This window comes from Prenolepis imparis, unplaced genomic scaffold (assembly GCF_030444845.1).
Source record: "Prenolepis imparis isolate NDT839.2.m4 unplaced genomic scaffold, iyPreImpa1.0 SCAF_1, whole genome shotgun sequence".
NCBI lineage: Eukaryota > Metazoa > Arthropoda > Insecta > Hymenoptera > Formicidae > Prenolepis > Prenolepis imparis.
The window spans coordinates 5,179,793-5,205,118 of record NW_028141159.1 but is presented as its reverse complement, the minus strand read 5'-3'; the positions used below and the strand labels follow the sequence as shown (position 1 = coordinate 5,205,118).

General features: G+C 32.7%; 1 protein-coding gene across 1 annotated transcript in view; it reads right to left on the bottom strand.

Annotated features, from left to right (window-relative positions):
* Nucleotides 1-25,326, bottom strand: part of Dip-lambda (Dpr-interacting protein lambda) — a 155,918-nt gene that overhangs the window by 107,899 nt on the left and 22,693 nt on the right. The window contains exon 2 of the mRNA XM_083050786.1: nucleotides 3,080-3,124. The gene's annotated coding sequence lies outside the window, so the exon portion shown is untranslated. The remainder of the gene's footprint in view (nucleotides 1-3,079; nucleotides 3,125-25,326) is intronic.

Here is a 25,326-nt window from a genome sequence, read left to right as displayed (position 1 = left end):
CGAGCGCGCGTTTTCGAACTTCCAGCTCTAATAGTTACGTTAGTTAGTGGGCCACCGCCCATCCGTATATATATCATGCATGAAGATGACGGAGATGGGATCTTAGAGAAGAGCATATTAAACGTTCAAAACCTACCGAACATGATAATCCGGACTTTCGGAGCATCGACTCTCGGCTTCTTGAGAGAAAGCTGATTTCGTGACTTGAATGGATATTATGATAAGTACATACTCGCGCAAATGTCGCATATCAGAAAGGATTGATGACTTACCAAGAGACCCGGAATAAAGACTACGAATGCCAATGAGATGACATATCGTGGCATCAATGGAGAAAAACAGTCACAAGTACAAAATTACCATTATTTTAAATTCACTTTGGATTCGTAATAGAATCTAAGACGATATTTTTTTTAATTTCTTTATAATATAAAAAAAAATATTATATATTTCTATATTACTTTTTAAAAATCACACAAGATGCATAACATATATGTATCAGATTGAAAATTATATATAAAACATTGTTTGCTTCAAATTCTGCTTTTTTGAATTATACACATTAGCGGATCCTGACGTCGATAATGGGGGGAAGTTTTGCAAAATTATTTTATTTAATATTTTTGGGGTTTCATGATTAGCTTTTATTCCAGGATTAACGACGTCGATAGCTCTTTAATGTTTGTTTTTCTTTATTTATATTTTTTAAATAAATTCAGCAAAACTGTTTCTTTTAATTTGCAAGGGGGGGGGGGTTAAGCCCCCCCCCCCAGGATCCGCCAGTGTATATATATATATATATATATATTATATAGATATAAAGAATTTCTCGCCTAATTATTTTCATGCAACGAAATTATCTCATCATTTCGTCCTATGTCTGACTTAATCTAAACTTAACTCCTTGAATGCGTAATGAGTATAATTTACAGTGTATCTTATACATACATATTGTATATATTATATAAATATAAAGAATTTCGCCTAATTATTTTCGTGCAACGAAATTATCTCATCATTTCGTCCTATGTCTGACTTAATCTAAACTTAACTCCTTGAATGCGTAATGAGTATAATTTACAGTGTATCTTATACTTATATATATATATTTTTTATATATATATATTTTTTATATATATATATTTTTTATATATATATATTTTATATATATATATATATATATATATAAGTATGTAAGTATAAGATACACTGTAAATTATACTCATTACGCATTCAAGGAGTTAAGTTTAGATTAAGTCAGGCATACGACGAAATGATGAGATAATTTCATGCACGAAAATAATTAGGCGAAATTCTTTATATATATATATATATAATATATACAATATGTATGTATAAGATACACTGTAAATTATACTCATTACGCATTTAAGGAGTTAAGTATAGATTAGGTCAGACATACGACGAAATGATGAGATAATTTCGTTGCACGAAAATAATTAGGCGAAATTCTTTATATATATATAATATATACAATATGTATGTATAAGATACACTGTAAATTATACTCATTACGCATTTAAGGAGTTAAGTATAGATTAGGTCAGACATACGACGAAATGATGAGATAATTTCGTTGCACGAAAATAATTAGGCGAAATTCTTTATATCTATATAATATATACAATATGTATGTATAAGATACACTGTAAATTATACTTATTACGCATTCAAGGAATTAAGTATAGATTAAGTCAGACATACGACGAAATGATGAGATAATTTCATGTACGAAAATAATTAGGTGAAATTCTTTTTTTATATATATATATATATATAATATATACAATATGTATGTATAAGATACACTGTAAATTATACTCATTACGCATTCAAGGAGTTAAGTATAGATTAGGTCAGACATAGGACGAAATGATGAGATAATTTCGTTGCACGAAAATAATTAGGCGAAATTCTTTATTCTAAATTAAATTAATTTAATGTTTTTTATTTAAATTAATTTCATGTTATTTATTTAATATTTATACATTTTAATATAAAGTGCACTTAATTGATTCGTGCAAGTATTCTTATTTACTTTGTTTCAAGTAAAGAAACATATAAAAACTTTATTCTATATAAGTCCAGAGTCAAGTTATTCCAGCGGAACTTTTTTCGGTAATGCTGCACACGATGAACTCGCATGTGGCATTACAGCGAATTTTATCCCGCTTTCGGTCCCGCTATAAATCTGCGACTAACCGAGAGTGTTACACTCAAACGTAGTAGCGAAAGAGCAGTCGCGAACACACGCGAGATACGCGAATGAAATGCGTCAAGCGCGCCTCCGGAAATGAATATAACGAACTCAATTAAAACCGGAGTGGGCACTCGAGAGCACCGTAAAAACGAAGGACTCTTGCCACGTCACGAATGTCGCCGGATGAATCGAGCCGGAAGGAAGGTCAAAAAAATTCGGCGCGAATTATTTCAACGTGAAATGCTCTCGCGAAACTTTTTCGTATTATTTACACTAAACCAGAATCAGAAAAGTGATGCAAAATTACTTGTACTTTATACTAAACTACTCTCTCTGCACTCTTATTTACAATGTTTCCAATTAAAATGTCAAGTCTCATTAAACTTTTAATGAAAAAATTTAATATTTACTAATATAAGTAATATTGCAGAATATGGCAACATATAAATTATAACAGACTGGCAACATATAAACGAAAAACGTTAAAACTATAATAAAAACACAGGTCCTGAGATAAATATAGACAATGCAAACCTAGAAAATATTAAAGTCTTAAAGCACTTTTAGGAAAAATCAGCATTATATTTCAAAAATGAAGCACACGTGTGTAATTAATAAATGCAATGCTTAGAATAATTTACAATAACAAATTAATTAGTTTCGTTTAATCTAATATTTTTACAAATTGTATACACAATTACAAAATTCTTGATAATTGTTTTCGCGTTTCATTTATTTATATTTATGATATTCTCTATCTCATACATTCATGATAAATATATATTCGATATAATTATTGATCAATTTTTTATCTCAAGATTGTGTGTGTATGTGTAAAATTGAAAATAATTTACTCACCAGCACGGTGCGCAACGGCAGAGGTGTAGTACACACGACGTTGATCTGTAACATACAAATATATCCAAATTGTATATACAAAATAATTTTTTAAATAATATTTTAAAATATAATTATTACGCTTTCAATTAAATTTATCATTTAAACTTTAAATAGATTTTTAAAAATATTATACAATTTTGAAAATAAAAATTTTTTTAAATATAAATTTTTATATAAAAAAGTATATAATAAATAAAAATTTAATTCTTATATTAAAAAACTAAATAATTATTAATTTTAAATCATTTTAAAAAATATTATATTTATATATAAAATATTAATTATTGTTTAAATTTTTTAAATATTTTAGAATAATATCTAAAATATTAATAAATTTTACAATAATATAATTGAAAAAAGATGTATGAGGGATGATTAAATTGCATAGATAAACGTAGGAATTAATTGATCAAAAATAATATAAAATAATAAAAAATAAAATAATAAATTAAATAAGTTATAAATTGATTTTACCACACAATTGCTCTCGGCCGTTATCTGATACCTCCCCAGACTTTCGTTTCCTCTCTTTTTCATGCTGCTTTCTGGCACTTACGTGATTTTTATTCGCGAAAACACGAGTGATTGTAATCACTAATCGGCAATAGAATACGATCGATAAAACAACACTTTGTATGGCACTTTCTAAATTAACCGCACACGACATATTGTTACAATAAACAAATTACATATGTATATTTTAATCGACGAAAAGTTTCAAGCACAGAATGCGAGATATTAATATTCGAATCCATTAAATATTTGAAGCATTGAAGAAATAATTAGGTTAGGTTAGATAAATAACACGAAAATAACTGAAAATGATAGGCAAATTGTAATATGACGAGATACTCGATTCCAATTACTAATTATCGCCCGTAAATATCACAATATATTGTAAAGTTAATAAAACAGTAATTGATCACCTACTTAATCACCCACCGTTTCAAATTGTAAATAAATATATAGCGCGAAATATCTATTTCGATAAATACCTACAATCTCTTATATGTTCATTTATCCCGAGGGTTAAGTCATATCGCGGACACTTATCTTATAAGACCGTGATCGCGGACTAATAATTGCTACTTATAACAATTATGTTCGCGTTTGATATCTCAATACTTCTCGTGATCGCATGTAACTGCCTTCTCGCTCGAGTCACGTCGCACGAATGACAATGACGTGAAGGTTGCTGCGTATCAACACGCCGCGCCGCCCGCAATTTCAACAAGTGTCGAACACGATATGATTGCCGATCCCCCTCCCCTCCTCATTATGGAATAATTATTATTTAATGTATTACAAAAGAAATGCAAAGTATTCTATTCCTTGAATTTTAAATTAATTATATATATTATATATTAATATAAGCAATTACTGTATATATATATTATATGTTCTCTCGCGGTATTTTTATGGCCGTTTTGCTATTTATTATAATAAGATTTTTTAATCTAAAATAAAAATTCAATAATAGATTTAAACTGAAGTAGTTTTTCGAAACCATTTTCATCATGTCATAATATAATAAAAATGAATTAAAATTATGTCTTGACTTAAAATTAATTCAAAATACATAGAGAAAGGTACAGCCTACGTGGAATTACTTTTATGTCAAGATGTAATTTTATTTCATTTTTATTATGTCGCATGAGATAATATTAATGTATTTTTGTTATGTCGTAACATAATAATAATTACAGGAATATAAATTATGTAAACTATCATAATAATTCAATGAATTAAAATTGTGTTACGTTATAATGAAAATTCACAAATTAAAATTATGTCACGACTTAATGGAATTTCGGTGAATAAAATGCTATGACATAATGAAAATTGAAAATTAGAATTACGTACTACTGTCATTTTAATCCTAGATTTCATATTAAATTTTAAATCGAAAGAAATTTTCATTATGTCAAGACATAATATTTATTGAGAATTTCCATTATGCACATAATTTTAATTCCCGAATTTTTATATGTACATAATGGAAATTCGGGAATTAAAATTATGTACATAATGGAAATTCGGGAATTAATAAATTATGTACATAATTTTAATTCCCGAAAAATTTTTATGTTATAACATAAAATAAATTCAAAATTAATATTTTATCTAGACATAATTTTAATTCTGCGTTTTCAATTATATGATAGCTTAATAATAATTCGATGAATTATAAATATGTCTAGACATAATAATAATTTCTTTTCTTTTAGTATCTCAATTTAATTTAATAGAATTTTTATGATGGTATTAAATAGCAAAACGGCGTGCCATAGTATTTCGTTAATTAAATCAATCAATCTTACGATTCGTGTATCACCGCGTCTCGATAAACAAATTACATATGTATATTTTAATCGACGAAAAGTTTAAAGCGCGGAATGCGAGATATTAATATTCGAATCCATTAAATATGTATTTGAAGCATCCCAGAAATAAATAATTAGCATTATGTGAAAGCGCGACGTAATAAAAATGTATAATTGTCTATCTCTTATTATTTCGATTCGTGCTCGAGCTTATAACTCACGTGAATGAAAGAAATAATATAACGACATGTCTTCGTGTACGACTTGTGATGGTACGCGACGTGGTGGGGCATCCCATTTACAATGAAGGCTCGAAGGCATTGAGAAAGGGAAAAGGACGACGCATAGTCAGACAGACGAAAGAAAGGCTTGCTTCTTTGGTATGCTAATGCGATGTAGTGGGGAGCACTCCACTATGACGAAGACATTGAAAAGGAGAAAAGGACCGACGCGTAGAGAGACGATTGTTATTACTCCGTCAATGTTCGCACATTAAGTAAGATATATATTACACACTGAAAAAAAATTTGTTAACTTGACTAAACCTTTCAACTAAATATTATTTTGTTAATTCAACATATAGAAATACATATTTAAATTAATATATTTAAATTAAAATATAACATATTAAATCTAAACGTATATTTGACTTAAATATTAATATATTTGACTTAAATACTAATATATGTTCAATTAACAAAATAGTAATTTAGTTGAAAGGTTTAGTCAAGTTGACAAATTTTTTTTTTTTTTACTGTAGATATACATATATTATTTAAATAAGATAAATATTATAAATATTATAAATATTGTCGCTTATCAATAAAGTTCTCTCTTCTATTTTGGCAGTTTTTTTAAGTAATTTCATCAAGTTTTCTCGTAAAATTAATTTATATATTACACGAAATAATTATTTTATAAACTGCCGTTATCTCGTACGTGCAAATTGTTTTGCAAATTGTTAATCACAAAAATTAATTAACTGTACGATGATGAATATATTCAATGATTGTATATATATAGTAAGAAATAGTCGCGTTTCTTCATACTTTCGCGATTGTGTTTCAAGGAATGCCGCGATTGATATGTATGTACATATCAATATTAGCGTGTTATTGTTATTCACGTGATAATATGAGAGTATACATTATTTGTTAAAGTAATATATTGCAACAGGAGTTTTGTACGATTATCGAGCATCGAGAAGATCATATTTCTGTACAAATAATTCCGTGATTTTCGCGTTATTACTTTCATCACAATATACATAATAATAAAGTGTGCATCGCATGTAGTTATAATATTGAAAGTGCTGTGCAATAATATAAAGTGCCGCGCGATCATCGTATTCAACTAATTAATGCGCGCGCGATCGTAATTAACAGTAGTGTTTTCGCGAGTGAGTGTCATAAAGAAACAGCAAAGTATCAACAAGAGAAAAGCCCGGGGAGGCATCAAGCGATAGCGGAACAACCACGAGATGAGTTAGAATTTATCTTATTTATATATTATTTATAAGATTAATTGCTCGTTTATCGCGGTAAAATAATCCATTTTATATTACTGTGAGAAATATAACGCATGTAAAATAAATTTTCAAGAGAGATTTTTTATTTTGAAATATTTAAAACGTTTAATAAAATATTTATAATTAATATTTTTTATATGTATAACTGTGCATAAAATATATTTGAACATTTAAAATTGAGATTATTTAGATTATTTATATAAAAGTCAGATTTTTATTAATCATATTAAAAAATGGAACTTTTTTATTAAATGTATGAAGACAAATTCAATTGAGCGTAATAATTGTTTTTTGAAATGTTAATTATTTTAAACATATATATATATAAATTGTATATGTTTTACAGATATATATATAATTTGTATATATATTTTACAGATCGTTGTGTATTATACTAATCAACTCCGCTGTGTTGCACATCGTGCAGCGGTGAGTACTAAATTATTTTCTCTATTTTATGTAATTTTGAGATAATGGAAATTTACGAAATTATTTTCGAAAATTATATTAGATATACATATATAATGTATATATAAAATATTAAAAGAGAAAGAGAGAGAGAGAGAGAAAGAAAAAAATATTATATCTGAACCAAACAGAAATAAAAGAAACGTGGATAATTGCAATGAATATTTTAATAAAAAATGAATATAACGCGCATTATGACATTCACGACGTCTTTGTTTCGCCGCTAATTTGCTCGACATCTCCCAAACACTTGGATTGACGAGCGATTCTCTATCCGTTTTCAAGATACACAACCGGAACGTTCTCTCGGTGTTTCTCAGAGAACTCCGCCTGGCGCTTTTCACTTCCCTATTTTTGAAAAGAAAACGCTTTATCTTTCTTTTTCGCCGTTTTCCCGTCGTCATCGTGGTGCACTTACTTAGCACGAGCGGCCAATCTACCAAGTAACTGGTCTTTCAGTCGAGTATCTCCGTGGAAAAGCTCCGAGTAGAGGCTGACCCTTCTCGGCAATCGCCGAGCTTAGGCGACCCGTTTCGTTGTACAGTCCGTTGTATAGTTTTGGTCGAGCATACACATCTACGAATTCATTATATGCTTGAATAAAAGTAGTTTCGTCACTATGACTAGTTGTATTAATAATAATTTCAATTCAATAATTTGAAAAATAAGCTTTAGCAAGTTTAGAATAGAGTAGAAATAGAATATATAAGTTTGATTAATTAAACTTTATTATTTTTGAAAAAATCTTATCAAAAGATCAAAGTCTTATCATTATTATGTATAATTATTATTTTTTCCAGCATAGTTATCTATTAAATAAAAATAAATTTTTGTATTAATTTTAATATTTAAATTATCATTATATACATTTCATACTTATTCATGTATATATCATCATTTATTTATTATCACTATGTACATTAAAATGGAGAGAGAAAGAAATGGGAAAGCTAGTCAGAACTTTGGAAAATTTGTCGAGAATCATTGCAAATGAAGTAGCTGTACATTACTTCGAGTCTATCGACATTACATGTAATGGATCTCGTTTCTTGTCGATGAGAACCAGGTTTGCCGAGACTGTGTCTATAGTTATACCTGATTCGAAGACCAGTTATATTCGCTAGATTGGCCATTTCTGATAAGTTAGTGCCTGCGAACCATCGAGTAGAAATCGCGGGAATTCTGAGGGAAAGAAAGAAGAACGTTTTCTTCCTCGAATGAGCGAGCGCGCCGATAAAATCTTCAGCAATCTTTTCACAGACTTGAGGCAAATTCTCTTTCAACCGTAAAGAATAACGTACTCTCGATACGCTACATGATATTTGTCCATATTATGGACATTTAAATTATATATGTAAATTGTGGAAAAAGAAATACTGTTAATTTTTTATTTTATTTTTTTTTTTAGAAATATATATAATATATAAAAAAAACTTTAAAGCTGCGGATTTTTAAACGGCTAGCACACATTGGAAACGTGTATCGATGTAAATGTCATGTCACAAAACAATCTTTACTAGCTGTCCGCAAATTTAATTATTCTACGTAACGTATGTATTTAAGCATGTTGTTGCACATGTTCACCAAATTGTAAATATATTCGTCCAAATTAACGGGGTTTCTGCATTGCGCATGTAAACCGCGAAAACTTTGCTGTATCTTTACAATGAGTGAAATTTATTTCTTCGAGAAAACCTCAGAAGAGGGCGGCATTCCTTTTTTAAATATAGCATATACAGCTGCGCGAAATAAAATTCGTTATTCGGTATTCGGGCCGAGTTTTTAAAAAACAACGCCGCTAAAACGCGTAACACAGATATACTAACGTACATTACTTTCTCAAGATGATAATAAAAACTGCCGCCGTGTATTTTCCAGCGCTACTTTTTTTTTATCACCTCTGAAAATACATTTGAGAACATAGAATGCCACCACAAGCATTGCTCGAATACTTTGAGTTACGTGACCGCTATAAACTGCAAGTCGGTATACCTATGAAAAACAGACGCACGCTTGGCATACTATTTTTATGGCAGACGATACAGTTTCGAGAAATCGTATACATTTGTCGAATGTGACATTAAACGTTCAAAAATTGATCGCAATTCTTTTCGAATTCATCTTCAATTATTTTCAAAAATTTTATTGCAAATTTTATTCTAATTTACGAATAGTAAATAATAATAATAAATCGAATGATTTATTCAAGAGTTAGCACAATTTTTTATAAAGAGAGAACATTATTTTAACAATTTCCTTTGTCAATTTAAATTAATTTTTTGTTTAATCTAAATTTTATCAGCTTTAATTGTAAGTTAATGATATAATTGTACATAAATAAATTTGCAAATGTGTGTGTGTGTGTGTATTATTACCAGGGTAAGATAAAAAGAAAGAAATGAAGTTAATAAAGTAATATACACACGCGTTAGGAAAATTGCGTACGCGTACAGTTACGAGAGCTAAGAGAGAGAGAGAGAGAAAGATCTAATTCGGAAGAAACACGCGCATTTCTGAAAAAAATCTCAGAATTTTATGCTGGCACGTGTGACAGTGGCGCCGGAATACTTGGGACGTTTAATCCCAGTCTGCCATCGTGTTTCATATGGATTAAGTCGCGCTTTATCTCCAGGATGTATAATTCCCATAATCCAGCTAAATTCCTGAGAGAAAAATTTTTCGTATTAAACATTGCCGGCGCGCCGATTCCCTTTTTCTTATCGCGTCTCTAAAAACGAATCTCGCAAGCGGAAAGAATAGACCAAAAAGCAACACGAGAGTCGACGAAGGAATAATAGAAGTAGCATGTCAATGAATAATATACCAATAATTTATCATAAGATATTATGATTAAAATTCTGTTTTATGAATTTTTAAAAACTTTGCTCTTTAAATTGCGATTTTTTTATGCTGTTATAGGTAAAATTATTATGTAACGCTTTGATCTGCATCCTCATTTTTTATGCTTATGTCGCATCGTGAGAATCTCATTTTTTCACGTGCAACGATATTACGCTTATCTCTTTCCATTTTCGAGTCGCATCACGATTTAGGAAGGCTTGCAAATAGATACAGATTTCAACAAAATTTTAAGAGGAAAAATAAAAAGTATATACGTAAATTAGTAAAACTTTCGCCTCAATGTAGAATCGAAAAATGTTCTCAATTAAATCTATTAAAAAATGTTTATTGATAATTTCGACAAATTGAATATAAAGACAGAATAACATTGAACAGATTGTTGAAATGTGTGACTCTCGCCAATTGAAAGTTATTCTTTAGCTGCTTCATTTACATTTGGCTTACGGAGATAAAAGGAACGACATATCGGTTCTCTTTTCCTCTTTTTCTCCCTTTCCCCATCGTCTTGATACACCACTTAAGCCAAGGAACCAATCTACTGAGCAACTGGTTCTTCAAGCAAGTATCACTGGAGGGATCTGAGAAAAGCTAACTTCTCTCTGCAATGAGAAAGCTTAGGCGTGCTGCCGATCTGTCTCTTTCTATTCTTCTATTTCTATTTCACTCCCCCCCCCCCTCTCTCTCTTTCTCTTTCTGAAATGTTCATTTTATTTCGAATTGTTAGATTTTGGATTGTGGATACATCTTCAAATCCACGCAGTCAAGATAGAAAAATGGTGAAAGAAAAATGGAAAATATATTCGCTTCGCGATCTTAGGCAAATAAAAAATGTATTCTCTTCTTCCGATTATTAAATATTTAGTCTTAATTACCGCCAAAATTGTTTTCCAATGGAAATTTAATATCGCATGACACATCAATTATATTGAATATATATTTAACCTAAATATATAATTAATATTTTGATTCCCATAACGAGGGAATAAATTAAATCTTGATAACTGTCATCATTTTAATGATAGCTGTTAAAAGCTTTAGATTAATCTCAGCTTTTGATATAACTGTAATGCTATTATAAATGCGTATTTATATAACATTTATATATTTAAACGGTAAAAAACATTAAACATTCAATATCAAAATGTGTAGAAATTTTTTGTTTTATCTCGCAAAAAATATATATTTGCAAGTAACTACAATCACATTAACAGTTATTAAAATTGTAGTTATTCCAAACAATATATATATATATATATATATATATATATATATATATATAAATACTGCATAAGATATACAAAAGCTGTAAATGCATTATCTAAAAGGAAGAGTTGCTCTCGTCTGACCTTAGTAACTGTCTCTCACTGTCACAAGTAAGTGCTCAATTTTATTAGAATAAAAAATATTTTTTTTTTTTTTTTTTTTTTTTCAAACTTACTTCTTGTTTTTTGTTAATTTACTTTGTCTCGCTGAAATTTATACAATTCTTTTTGCTTCAAATATTATATATACTATTAAAAAATAAATGTTACGATATTGTAATTGATTATATTTTATATTGGTATTCGATTTAAAAGCTAACTAAAACGAGCAAAAAGACTATGAATTTCTGTCAAATGTAAATCCAAAAACAATTTATAATATATATTTACGATCTTTGCAAAATATTTTCATAATTAAATTTCCGAAAGCTGTATATAACATTGCGTTATTTCTAATGTGTAAAACACAAGAGCTGTCTAAAATCGTTAATAATTAGTAGCTTTTGAAAATAGCAATAATTAAAAAAAACGCTTTGACATTAAAATTGACTCTTCGAATAATTTACTTGACGATTTTGGGGGTATGTTATCAATATATTATTTATTATTTTTAAAGCTTTCAATTTTCCAAATAAGTGCAAAGGCGAAGAAGATAAAATCTCTTTCGCACCGGCTTACTTAATATTTTAATAAACTTCTTCTATTATACTGCATCAAGAACTAGGTAAATGCTGGCTAAATTAAACACGTTTAGTGGTTCTTCCGCTTCTGTTAATATCAGTTATACGAAAAGGGAGTATACGATTAAATCGAGAGAGACTATACGAAAAAGGATATTATACAAAGCAAGATATTAACGAGATAATTCCGCGCTTAACCATGCGATTAATATTAATAAATACAATACTTTTTGTAAATCTTAATCTTGTTAATCTTATTTGCCAAAAATGCGCCGGATTTAATTAATTAAGCGTTTTGTGTAATTGATCGCTGGCAAAGTTAGAGCTTTTATGCTCGATATAGTATCTCACGTAATCAAGTTTCGCTGCGAAACAATGAGAGAAACCAGATCGGCTTTCGTTTATGTCCGTTATGTCTGTACTTCGCATTTCGATGAACCATCACGTCGCGCGTTTAATTAATCTGATTACAAGCGAAGTTATTCTCGATATTCTCGCTTGCAACTTGGTCGCCGCGTTAATCTGAATCGCGAACTTTAATAAATTACAATTCCGTCGCGCCAACATCTTAAGTCCGTTCGATTGAGAAGATCAGTACGGAGATTTTGAAATGCGATAAATGACTTTTAAATCGGTCAAAGGGTCAATACACGTGAAATTTTACTATTTAAGTCATCAATTACATTATAGAAAAGAAATATAATAAAGGCAATTTATAATTATAAAAATTATTATGAAGAAAAGATAACATATCTTAATATTTAATTCTAATTGTATGATATATGTATCACACACACACATTGTATATATATTATATACTCTTTTAATCCCACATTACAGTTTAAAGCGATGCTTAACTTCCCGGAGCGTATCCATGAAATTTTAAAGTGATGCGCGTCTATAAAGTGTAAACGCACTTTATAGACGCGGGCCATTCAACGTCATCGGAATTTTTTGATAGTTCTATGGAAAACCAGCACATAATATATATATATATATATATATATATATATATTCTCCGCAATTTGTCTACGACATATATAATCACGGGAACCATCTCATCGTCCTCATGAGGAGATCATTCGCGTTAAACGACGGTACTTGTCGTACGATAATCTTTTTATTCATGCGATTAACTCTCGCGGGACTCGAGAATGGCGATGAAAGAGGTCTTCCCATTCTCCTTTCGCTCACGTGAATGAGAAGAATAATATAAGCGTATAATAGAATAATCTAAAACAGGTGGTACTTGTAGATAATACAGACAAAATGAATCCTCTACGATCTTACGTGCAGCTCAGTGTGTGCTTTCGATAAAAATATATATATGCGTGATAGATATATTTTTACTTAAAGTTACTTAAAACTTGTAAAGTTAGGATAGGTGCTGATTTGAAAAAGAAAATATTATTATATTAGATAGAACGAGATTTCATATTTCTGATCTTCCACAATTCTTATCACACTCGCCAATTTGTTTTTAATAAATTTAAAGTAGAGAGATATTCTTCCTTAACAAAAATACATCGATACGTTTCTCATACAAGCATGCTTGTACACCGATATTACCATAAAATAACTGTATAATAATGTTATGGAAGATGAGCTCGTAGTTGGACGAATAAATTCCCTGGCTACGTGATCGTCTTGCCAATGTCGCGATCAATAGCCTCGTTGCGACTATACGTGCGGTTTTCGACTCCGTTCCATTGTAACGACGATGCCCAACCGAGGACGAATAACATACCACTGATTAACGCGCTCATGCCTTGTTGAGCGGAATACGCTCCGAGAGTAAATGAGAAAAGAGAAACTTAACGATAGGGCGGACAGATCTTGTTTAGAAGAGGCAGATAAACGTTCATGGAGAGTGGTTTTAGATATATGTTTAATTCTCATACGATTTAACATTTTATTATTAAAAATATTACATTATTTCTGTTTTTTGCAATTTATTATTATTATGCAGTACGCGTTGACATTATTAATATTTGAATTATGTAATATTTGTTTTTTTATCTTTAATTTTGATATATTTATTATTATTATTTATAAATTTTGTTATAAATAGATGATTGCCGCGACTATTGCTTAATTGATTTCTTATTAATGCAACTAATCGCGTTTATTCAGTATTTCTTTTTTACGTCAGTACGTGACTATTTCGCGAAGAACCGCGTTTATAATCTCTTCGTTAAAGTTCCACTCACGAAAACGGCGACTCATTTTCAACGTCAACGTTACATTACGCGTCTGATTTTTCTTGGAAATCCTATATTAACTTCCTATATTATGGTCGTGAGGTTTATGCACGATGATGTTAGAGTGCAGTTTTACAAAGAAAAAAATTTTGATGCATTTTACAAATGTGAATGTATATAGTAAATAAAATTTATACAATAAATAAAATAGAAGCAATTGGCAAAAAATGATAAAACGAGAATTGCCGTATTTTCCTTCGGATATGATCATTTTTATAAATGCATTATTATTATACGTTATATTATAATATATTCAACGGTATTTTCAGACTGGTATTTTTTATGTAGCGTATCTATTATTGCGAAAAGGAAGGAAAAAGCGTCGACAATGCATAATTATTAAAATTATCAGAACAAAATTCTCAGTTTTTACATTTTTTTCACGCTAATTTTTTTTAATAAGCATTACTTTATCAATACATTTTTATAAAGCTCAATTCTAAGACTCTCACGGCAGTTTTAATTAGTCTAGAGATTTCCATCTCTCAATTATTTGCATCGCAGTATGTTATCCAGTTTAATATAGTATCCATGCATATAATGTGTATGGTATATGCATTGAGAGAGGCAAGATATTATGCACGTAGATACATATATCCCTATGAATGTATCATCACTGTATGAGAATGAGATCTTGTGACTCGTTGATTTACTATTTTAATCGACGAGATACACTGAAGTGCTTCTACAAATTACAAACTCAATACAATAGCTAAAAGCTCAACATGTCGCGAACTTTATTATTACTATACCTTTCAATGCACTACTACACGTATGATAAAAACATTACTTTCTCCAACTTTTGAGAATAGATTCTGAGTTATTTTCTTCACTCAACAGGTTATTTCAAGAACCTGTCGTTTAATTTGCAGCAAATCGATTAAGAAACTATGGCTGTTTAAAATAGTGAAAATAAATTCAATTTATTTCGCCAATCTCTCCGTGCGATTTGCTCGCATACACGAGGGAACATTCGGCGAGTTCAGTAGCTTCAGCAAATTGTTATTACTATAGTTCAAGTTTTCCGAATCGCAATGGCAAAGCCCTGCAGGCGAACACCGACGATTCTCCGCGGCCCACTAATGGCACTCCTGCGGAAACTGCGGCCAACATGATTCTGCGCGATAAAATGCACGGAAAGCCCGCGGCGAGAGCGAGTACGCACACTGTACCGAGTTCGAAGAGCTAAGATGTGGAATAGATATTTTGACTTCTCGTGTGCGAATGTAAAATAACGGTGTTCGCGAATCAAACGTACGGATCGCGTAAAAGGTCATGCAATTAAATTTAGAAGACGGTGCAAAAGTAAATTATTTGTACGAAATTAATTATGAATTTAATGAATAAAACAAAAATATTTTTTTAACATTATTACGGAAAAATTAATTATTAATTATTAATTATTGTCACTCATGTATAGAATATTGATTGCACGATATGTGCAATATAAAGAGGTGCTCATAATCGACTTTAATTGATGCCTCTATATCGAGCAATTCTTAACATAATCAGTGCACTTAACGCAAAATTAAGGTAGCGATGCAATTGCGAACAATTGCGAAGCGCAGCATGACGTTCTCCCAATTTGATACTCGTTGTATTACACGTAATCATCGTCGCATACAACGGCGGGCTCGTATTCAAAGCCACCAACAGAGCCGTGATATCGCATTTGCATGGCACGAATGGCAAATACCAAGGAGGTGAGCGAAAAGATCCCTATTATCATCGCGTAAGCATTATTATATACTAGGAATCGTGCATATGTTTACCTATTACGTTAATACATTTAAATTTCGTTATACTACTGAAAAACGTTTTTTAATAAATTATGATCTGCTTTTTAAATGCTCATTACATTATTTTCCAGAAGCTTGTGTTATCGTAATCGTACTGCTTTAACAGTTAATTCGAATATAAAAAAAATATCTCTTCTTAATTGTTCGTTCCTCCTCTTTCTTCCTAAATCGCACAATTTTGGCGCAACGTGTCACAATTCCGAGGCGTCGTAAATTATGATCGCACGACAAACTTACGGGGACCCGTTAGGACGGCACTTTGCGGCCCGCTAATAGCACTTTTAGGGAAACCGCGGCGACGATTTTGCGCGATAAAATATGCTCGCGTGGCGAAACGATCGACCGCCCATTCGTTCGGGTGGTGCAACAGAGATTCGGGGAAGCTTATACCTACATCTCTCTCTATCTATCTATCTCTATCTCTATCTTTCTCCTTGTATATATACTCGCGCAGATTTCAACGGTTTCACAAATGCGCGCAATTCACTCAAAGGGCTTACTACGTTGCACTCGAGATAATGCGCATCTGTAAAGATACGTAATTAGAATATAACTGCGATAATGGATAAAAGAAGAATTAATTGCAATATCGACGGCGGTCTTCCAAAAATGTTTCAAATTTTATTAATATACATAAAAGTATGCAAAAATAATTATGAAGGACAAAATTTTATATCACATTTTTATAAAATTATTATTATAAAGATGCTACATCCATGTTATAATTATATATTAAAAGAGATCGCAAAAGTATGTGGTTAAGACAAAACATATTGTTGTTTTAAATCTCTTTTGGCGGAGATAGTTTTAAAAATTTTCAGATGACTTCGCCAAGTTTCAAAATCACTTCAGAGAAAGGAAAATTAGTGTGCGATTAGACAGGCGATGTTTGTATCTAATACCGGCATTCCAACTGGATCGGATTGTATCATCAGCATTCGATCGGCACAAACGATTGCGCGGGATACATTAGATCGTAGCTATTCACTTCCGCCCGCATTTTGATGCCATCCGCCGACGGATCCGAGATCGGCCTCGATGCAGCCTCATTAAATTCTATTGGCGCCATGGCGTTCGAATTTTCATCCGACTGCTGTAGAGTCGGACTCGACACGCAAAATTAGCCGCATTACATTGATCAGTCACACCACTATTTTGATAGCTGGATAGCTGGATAAACTGAATTAACGAAACTAAACATTGATAGTACGATGCGCCGCGAATTACACGAAATACGAGTATGTATCGTTACTAATCAGCTGTTTTAGCATTCTGATTCTCGAATTGATAACTATCTGCGATTTCCAAATAAAAATCGTACGACAGATTAAATGTGGCGATATAATATTTTCCGGGTAATAAAAAAATTAATTTATAATCATACATTTTATAATTATTATATAAAATAATATAATTATATAATATAGAGAATAATTTTGTGAGATAGTATCTGTGAAATAAATCTCGTAGAGAGATTAATTTATGTTATATTAATATTTATATTATATCTACTATAATTTAATTAAGATAAAATTCGCACTTTTTGTATTCACAGATTTAATACTTTTTACCGTATCAATTTGTAATTCACAGAATTCTGATTAATTTTCTCGAAACTACTCTACAGATCCGCTCACAAAATCTGTCTCCCTTACGAAGCAGAGTTACGATTGCTATCGCAATCTAACCCCGATTTTACGGTACATTGAAAGGTAAGGACGAGATGCTGTCTTGGAAAGCAAAGAACATACGCACGGGAGAGCACAGAGAATGAGAGGGAGCGGATCTCTATTCGTTTCATCAAAGAGTCGACATAGAGACGGCACGGTAACCAGCTGATTGCGCTGAGAGCGTTAGACACTACGCGTCGCGAAAGGAGATACCGGAAGGCAGGGTCGGCGGAAGATAGATAGGTCGGAAGGCAGAGAGACGGAACGTCAATAGAGCGCGAAGGACAGCCCCATTGGTCGGTACCAGGGCACCGTATTTCCTTTACCGGAGGAAGCGCTCTCGCAGATAGTATGCGTGTGTCTAGAGGGGGAGGGAGAGAGAAGGCCAGGGGTAATTAGAATTTCCCTAATGTACGCGATACGTCAAAATCCACGAATATACGAGCGACCAGCGTATACGTTGCCATAAATCCGTGCGCTGGCAGGCAGTGAACTGGTGTCAATGGTGCTTCGACGATGGCCAAGTGGAGAGAGAGACAGCGAGGGAGGAAAAGGTGAGTTTGCACGCGCGTGACCACGTGTTTGTACAGGGGTTGATATCTAACGGGGTGTGTGTGTGTATATATGAGGGAATATGCATATAAATCTATGTGCTGTAAAGGACGTTTCTCTTTGACGGTTGGAATTTCAATCATTTTGATTATCAAGCTACAAAAATAATTCATCTAATATATATAAATATTATTATAGAATACAAATAATATATATCCTTTGATTTCAATTTGATTTGAAATGCAAAAATTTTAAATACAAATATATAAGTGATAGGCCTTTTTTAAGAGCCGAACGCGGATGTTGATGCGTATTCCAACGAAATTTAATTTTTCGCTGGAATTAAATTAATTGTGCACAGGGCACGAATTTTACTACTTGGTATACTGCCAAGTCTTGTATGGAATAATCTCATACTTGAGATTTTTATTCCATACATCCCTTCTAACTCCCCCAAAGAATTAGATGCGAGAGAAAAAAGACCTATCACTTATATATTTGTATTTAATACGGAAGAGCCTTAATAGTAATTCTTATTGTTCAAAAATTTTAAATAATTCAGACAAAAGTAAGAAGAGAGGGAAGATACTTGAAACAAAAAATTTGACCAATGATTTATTTTTCTTCAATTGAAGGAAAAATGACTCAGGTTTTTCTTCTTCCCAGACCTTCCCAGATTTGTTTTAACTTCGGAACAGAGAGGATTAGAGCTTGAAGAATTTCCATTCGGATGCTACACGCGTTTACGTGTGTTTGCATGTACGCAAGCGTGTCGGGGTCGAAAAGATATATAAAGATATTCAGGAGTAGTTTTGAAAAGTAAGCAAAAAAGCAACTGTCTCAGGATATGCGTTATCCAAGGAATTTCAAATGGACTCGGTCTTTAATATATCTCATATGAAGAAATTCTAAAGAAAATAAAGATTAATACATTTTCAAAAAATCTTTATTGTCTATCGATGTATTTTAATTAAAAGAATTTTTCACTTGATATAGTCGTATCTTAAATTTTCATTAAATATATATTAAGTAAGTATTAATCGACACTCTTTCGTGCCAGGAATATTAACTCGTAATAAATATTTTGCGAAGAGAGCAACTATTAAAATGAATGCGTTGAATCGTATCGAGGTTCTAATACAATAAGTATGGTCAATTGCGGACGCGCAAACTTCGTGCTTAGTCTGTAGCATTGAATATATGCATATTCAGGACTTGTTATGTAGGGGCGATATGGCCGCGGGCCGGTCGCGGCGGGCCACGCCGGAGATACCGAGGGATAGCTGGTGACGGACTGCCGGACATCCGACCTGTTACCCCTCGGGCCCCGCTGCCACCACCCTGGGAGGCTGTCTGCGCATTAGCTCTCTCTCACTCTCTCTCGCTTTCTATCTACTCCCCTTGATCCGCAATTTCCCACCCCTCGTGCGCGACCGAAATTCACCGTAACGTTACACGACACGACGGACGGTTTCTCTCCTCTCCGCTCTTCATCTCCAATTCGGCTGCGATCAGCTCGGGCGAATCCGCTGGATCCATCTGCCGACCATCGTATTTCCCTCTCCTCTTTCCCTCCCGCTTTACGCCTGATGGCATAGAGACGTCGGGAGTGGAAGTGGTAGGCATTGATACCGTTGTAAGTAGCGGTGCGGGACTGCGGGTATAAGGGTGCGCGTGATGCGATAGGGTTGCTTGGCTAATGCGGACTCTGCGATGTAGGCAATGCTCGATTCGCGTGATTAATGCATTCTCGTCGACGCGACGTTACGTAAACGCGAAATCATGAACAAAATGCGGGAGGCGAAAGAAGTTTCTCTCTTGTGTATTTCAGAATTTCCGAACATAAGTTCAAATTAAAGGCATTAATCCATTAATTCATTTGCACATCCGTAACAATTCAGAAACTTTATAAAGTTCTATTTTATAATACTGCTTAAAATGTATAATATTAAATATATCTTAAGAAATATTTTAATTAATATTTTCATAATTTTTTTGTTAATATTTAATTTTTATTTTTATTTATATTATATTTATATATATATATAATATTTTTACATAAAAAATTCTATCTATCAAATCTCATTTTTTTAATAATCACATCTTAAATATTTCTAATGTATTTATCATTCCTTTATCAGTATTATTATAATGCATATATCTCTCTCTATACAATATGAGGATTAAAATTAATGCTCGTTTTTCGTACGAATACAAATCGGAATGAAAATACAATTTATCGAAACATAACGAGCAGAAAACCGTTCCTGTAATAAAACAATATTTGCAGATAAAATCGGGAAGTCGGAAAACAGCAATTCAATCACTTTCTGAATACATGATAGTAGAATTCTGACACAATTGGATCAATAGTCTCATTATTTTATCTCCACGATTCGATTCCTATAGACAATACTCGACGCGAGCTTCGAATAATGAGATAAATTCAATCGATTCAGTTTGCCCGCTTCCAGCAATGCGATCAGCATTCTTCTCATACTTCTTTACCTCTCAAAGGAGAAATCTCCTAATTAACACGCTTGAACGACATTCATAGAAGATTCGTGTCATTATTGCGTATTTTAAAAATACATGTCTTTGAATTGCAGCTGTGAGCGCTTTACAAACATATTTCGAATTTATCAAAATAAAATACTTTTATTCCTAAACGCTTATTCATGAATTTATAAACTGTTAAAAAAGAAATTTTATGATAATTATTAATACGTATTTTTATCTTTATCTGTTTATCTTATTTTATTTATACCGCTAAAGGTTTATATATATACATGTGTATACATATACATATATATCTCTCAAATTAAACTTGTGTAATGTGATATTCACGTCTGACATTAGTATAAAAACATCATCAGACAAATATATTTAGCAAAAAAAATATAAACAATTGTCAGCTTTAACATTTCTATATATTTGTATATTTTGTATTTGTATTATATGTGAATTTTAATATAAGGATCGTTTAATGATTTAGACAGACGAAAATGTCCAGCGAATTTTCATCATCTCGTCACTGACCGATTATCGTAGCAATAACTTACAACGCGCAGAGTATATTGATTTGCATTTCGGAGATATATTCGTTGTCAAAAGATTGATAAAATCCAATTTATACGTGTTACAATAATTTCTAAAATTTCAATTTTCTTTTCTTATTTCAAAAAATGAATAGCAACGAGGAATTAACATGCAAATTGCATAGAGCACGGATAAGCATTGCCGGTGCAATTGCTAATGTGATTTTTAAAATAAGCGAAGCAAGCGAACACGCATACTAAAGAATAAATTACTCGAGTAAAGAATCACAAATAATTTTATTTGCCATAGAAAATGCTACTAAAACAAATCTATAAATGTTAAATCAATGAAGACTTTCAATTTAAGCGTATGAAACGCGTATAGCAAACCCCATATACAATATTACACACATTTAAAATAATTGGAGTATTTAAATGAGTATTTAAATAAATATATGCGGCTCAATTACTTATCGAAATTTTGATCCATTTATTAGCACGCGTAAATCGAGCTTTATTGCCGCTCGAATTTTCATTCGGCAATGTGAGAACGTCTATACAGCGCGTTGAATTAACTGCAAATACGTGAACATTAATCATAAAGCCGAAGTCAATCAGTGACGGTGGCGTATTATAATTTATGGGGTAGAATAGAGCGCACCACACTTGTTATAACCGGCGGACACATATCGCCGAACGTGCAAAATGAAAATTCCACTCGCAGATAAATGGGACAGCCAATCCCACAAATTGTACTTTAATTTCTAGTAATCTGCCGGCGACCATCGCGAGATGCATCGTAAAGTGCAAATAGCGACACGCAGACATTTTAATAAAAACAATTCAAACTGATAGAAAATAAATTAGTTATAAAATCAATGGCAGAGAGAGTTGCTTCAGACAAGTCAAGAACCCTGCGAAGTTCAAAAGATACAACAATTACCTACATCTCGTGCTGCTATTACGAAAAAAAGTTATCCATTTTCTGTTAACAGATTTATTTCTTTTTCAATCGATTTAGGTTTAATCAAAGACAAATATCGCGAGAGCTACGATCGAAACCGCGCACCATTGAACGTATCAGCCGTTCTCGATCGTCTCACATTGACGCGAGAGTGCGCGCGTGAAGAAGCTTGCCAAAATAAATTTCACGCGCTACGGGAATTGACTCTGTACGAGGTGAGAAGAGCCGCGGGCGGGGGAGGGCAAAGGGTTGAAACTCTCATCCGAGGCGCGTGAAATCCTGCGGAATCTCTGAGAAGCGTTGAAGATGTCAAGCACGTAGCTCGCTTCCTGATCATCGCGCCGAGGATGGAGCAAGGCGCTCGCTCGCTCAGTCGCGCGGGGGTGCACGATGGGATGTTCGTGATATACGAGGAATAGCACGGCGGGATCGCGTTATGGTTATCAAGAAAGTATTCCTTCGGGTTTGTGGAGCGCAATAACTCAGAGCGCGCGATAAAAGCCACTTGACTCTTTGCGACTCGAATTCACGACCTCGCCTTTTAGAACTGTCTCCACGGTGGACGTGCAATTTTATATAGGGAACCAGATATAAAATATAATTACCTTGATAAATTGAGTAATGTGTACATCTCTGTACATGATGTGTGTGAATGATATTTATATATGATATATAATATTATTATGAAATAAAAAAAGCATCATCTGAGAAAAATGCGCTTTTAAAAGTCCGTAAGTTTGCTGCTTGTCTTTCTTTGACCAGAGCACAGGGAAAAATACCAGTTATTAATAAAAGCAGTCCATGGAGTTCGCAGACGCAATTCGAAATTCGTTGCTTTGCTGTAAGCGCTGCTGTTAATCGTTTTTGCAGACCTATGTTAGCTAGATTTTCTGCGCGAGTTTTAGCGTATCGCGTCTGCATGCCGAGGCAAAAATCCAATTTACACAAGCTCCGGCACAAAGGACTCGCGCGTTTAGAAAGATCTGTAAGATCACGTCGCAGCAGTCGTTCTAATTTTTTAAAATAGATTAAGAAGAATGGATAATTGCAGCGTTCTTAAAAACTACACAGTAAAAAATAGTAGTATAAAAAGGGTCGAACATTAATACGAAAATCGAGATTTGCAAACTATGCAACTACGACGGAAGAACGCATTGATTACTCCGCAACGTTGCGTTCCGGCCGCGCACCAAGGAATAATGTTTCAATGAATAAAGTTAACCAATAAAGCATCAAATGCCGTTTCGCGAGAGCAAAGCCGCGAATGTACGGTCGAGCCATCTCTCTCTGCTCTCTTTAGTTTGTTACTTCCGGCTAAAATTATTCCGCCGAACACCGACGCTTTAATCGGCCAAGAAGATCGAAGATAGAAGAACGACCGGGAGACTTTCGACAAACTTTAATTCGGGAGGTAATTTGCAAATCTCCGTACGACATTAGCGCGGACATTTTCTCCTCCTCTTTCTTTCTCACTTACTTAAAAACTGATCGAAATACTGATCAACAGCAAACTGCTATCTAATACATTTACGAGGTAATAATATAACAATTTTTCTTATAATCTCTCCCGACATTGTAATCATATATTTTATGTTATTTTATCAGAGAAATTTTCTTTAATCAAAATTTCATGCGATTTAAAAATAGTTGCTGGTGCGTTATTTTAATGCTAACAGATTGATAGACAAATATTGCTTTTCAATGAAAACTGCTAAACAATGGAAGGTCACGTGGATAACGAAATGATCGACACGAGCGGGAGCGAAGCGAATTGCGTCCAAGTGATGGACTCTCGAATGGTCGAAACCGTCCACGTGCGTAATACGTGAAACAAACGTAATAATAAACGGGAACGTATGCGAAAGCTTGCGTCCGCGATCCAACAAATTAGGCCGAAATTGAATTACCCTCGACAGACGTCGAGAATCGACGAAATTCGCCCGATCGTTTTTTACGCGGTTTCTTTGTCGTCAAAAACTACAGAAATCGTCGCAAATTGTTCTATCGCGTCGTCGTAATTAAAACCCAATAGTTAATATGTGTCTACTCGATTCTCAGATAGCAATAAAAATATCCAACAAACGACGAAGAGAGCGCGCGGTATTTTTATTTAATTCTTTATAATGTATATTTTTTTAAATATCGTATTGTTTTTCAATTTAAATATTATATTATCATTAAATTTTTTAATACTATGATAATTGATATAATATTGTGGTTTTAGAACAATAATTTGAGATATTTATCACAATTTAAATATTTATATATAACGTTAAATACTTTAACATTTACTAAATTTACACTGTGTAACCTCATTTAGCGTAATTAAACATTATTTCGTATAAACTTCACTAACGCAGGACGTTGTACATATTTAGCGCGAATAAATGGCTAGAATCATAGCCGTGTTTAACACTAAAGTTGCAGCGATGTGCTACGATCGTAATGTTGTCCGCCTACCTGGTTATTTAAAGCCCATTCGCGCGTGGCATTAAACAGCATTCGTGACAACGATAATGCGATGTACTATTTCCGACAAAAAAATGCGCCTAATTTTCGTTAAACTTGTATATTCGCGCACGTAGCTCGAAGTGTGTGCCACGCGAGATCCTCGAATCGTTATTCATTCATGGATAATGCTCAGGTAGGGCGAGTTATCTCGGCGACGGAAAAGCGGCGCATACGGGATTCACTTCACGGCCGTGTTCTACGCATCGACGATTTTTCCGGCGGCCGAGAATCGCGGAACAATTTCACGTCTGGCACGGGAGAGCAGGCAGGTTGTTCGCCTCTCCTC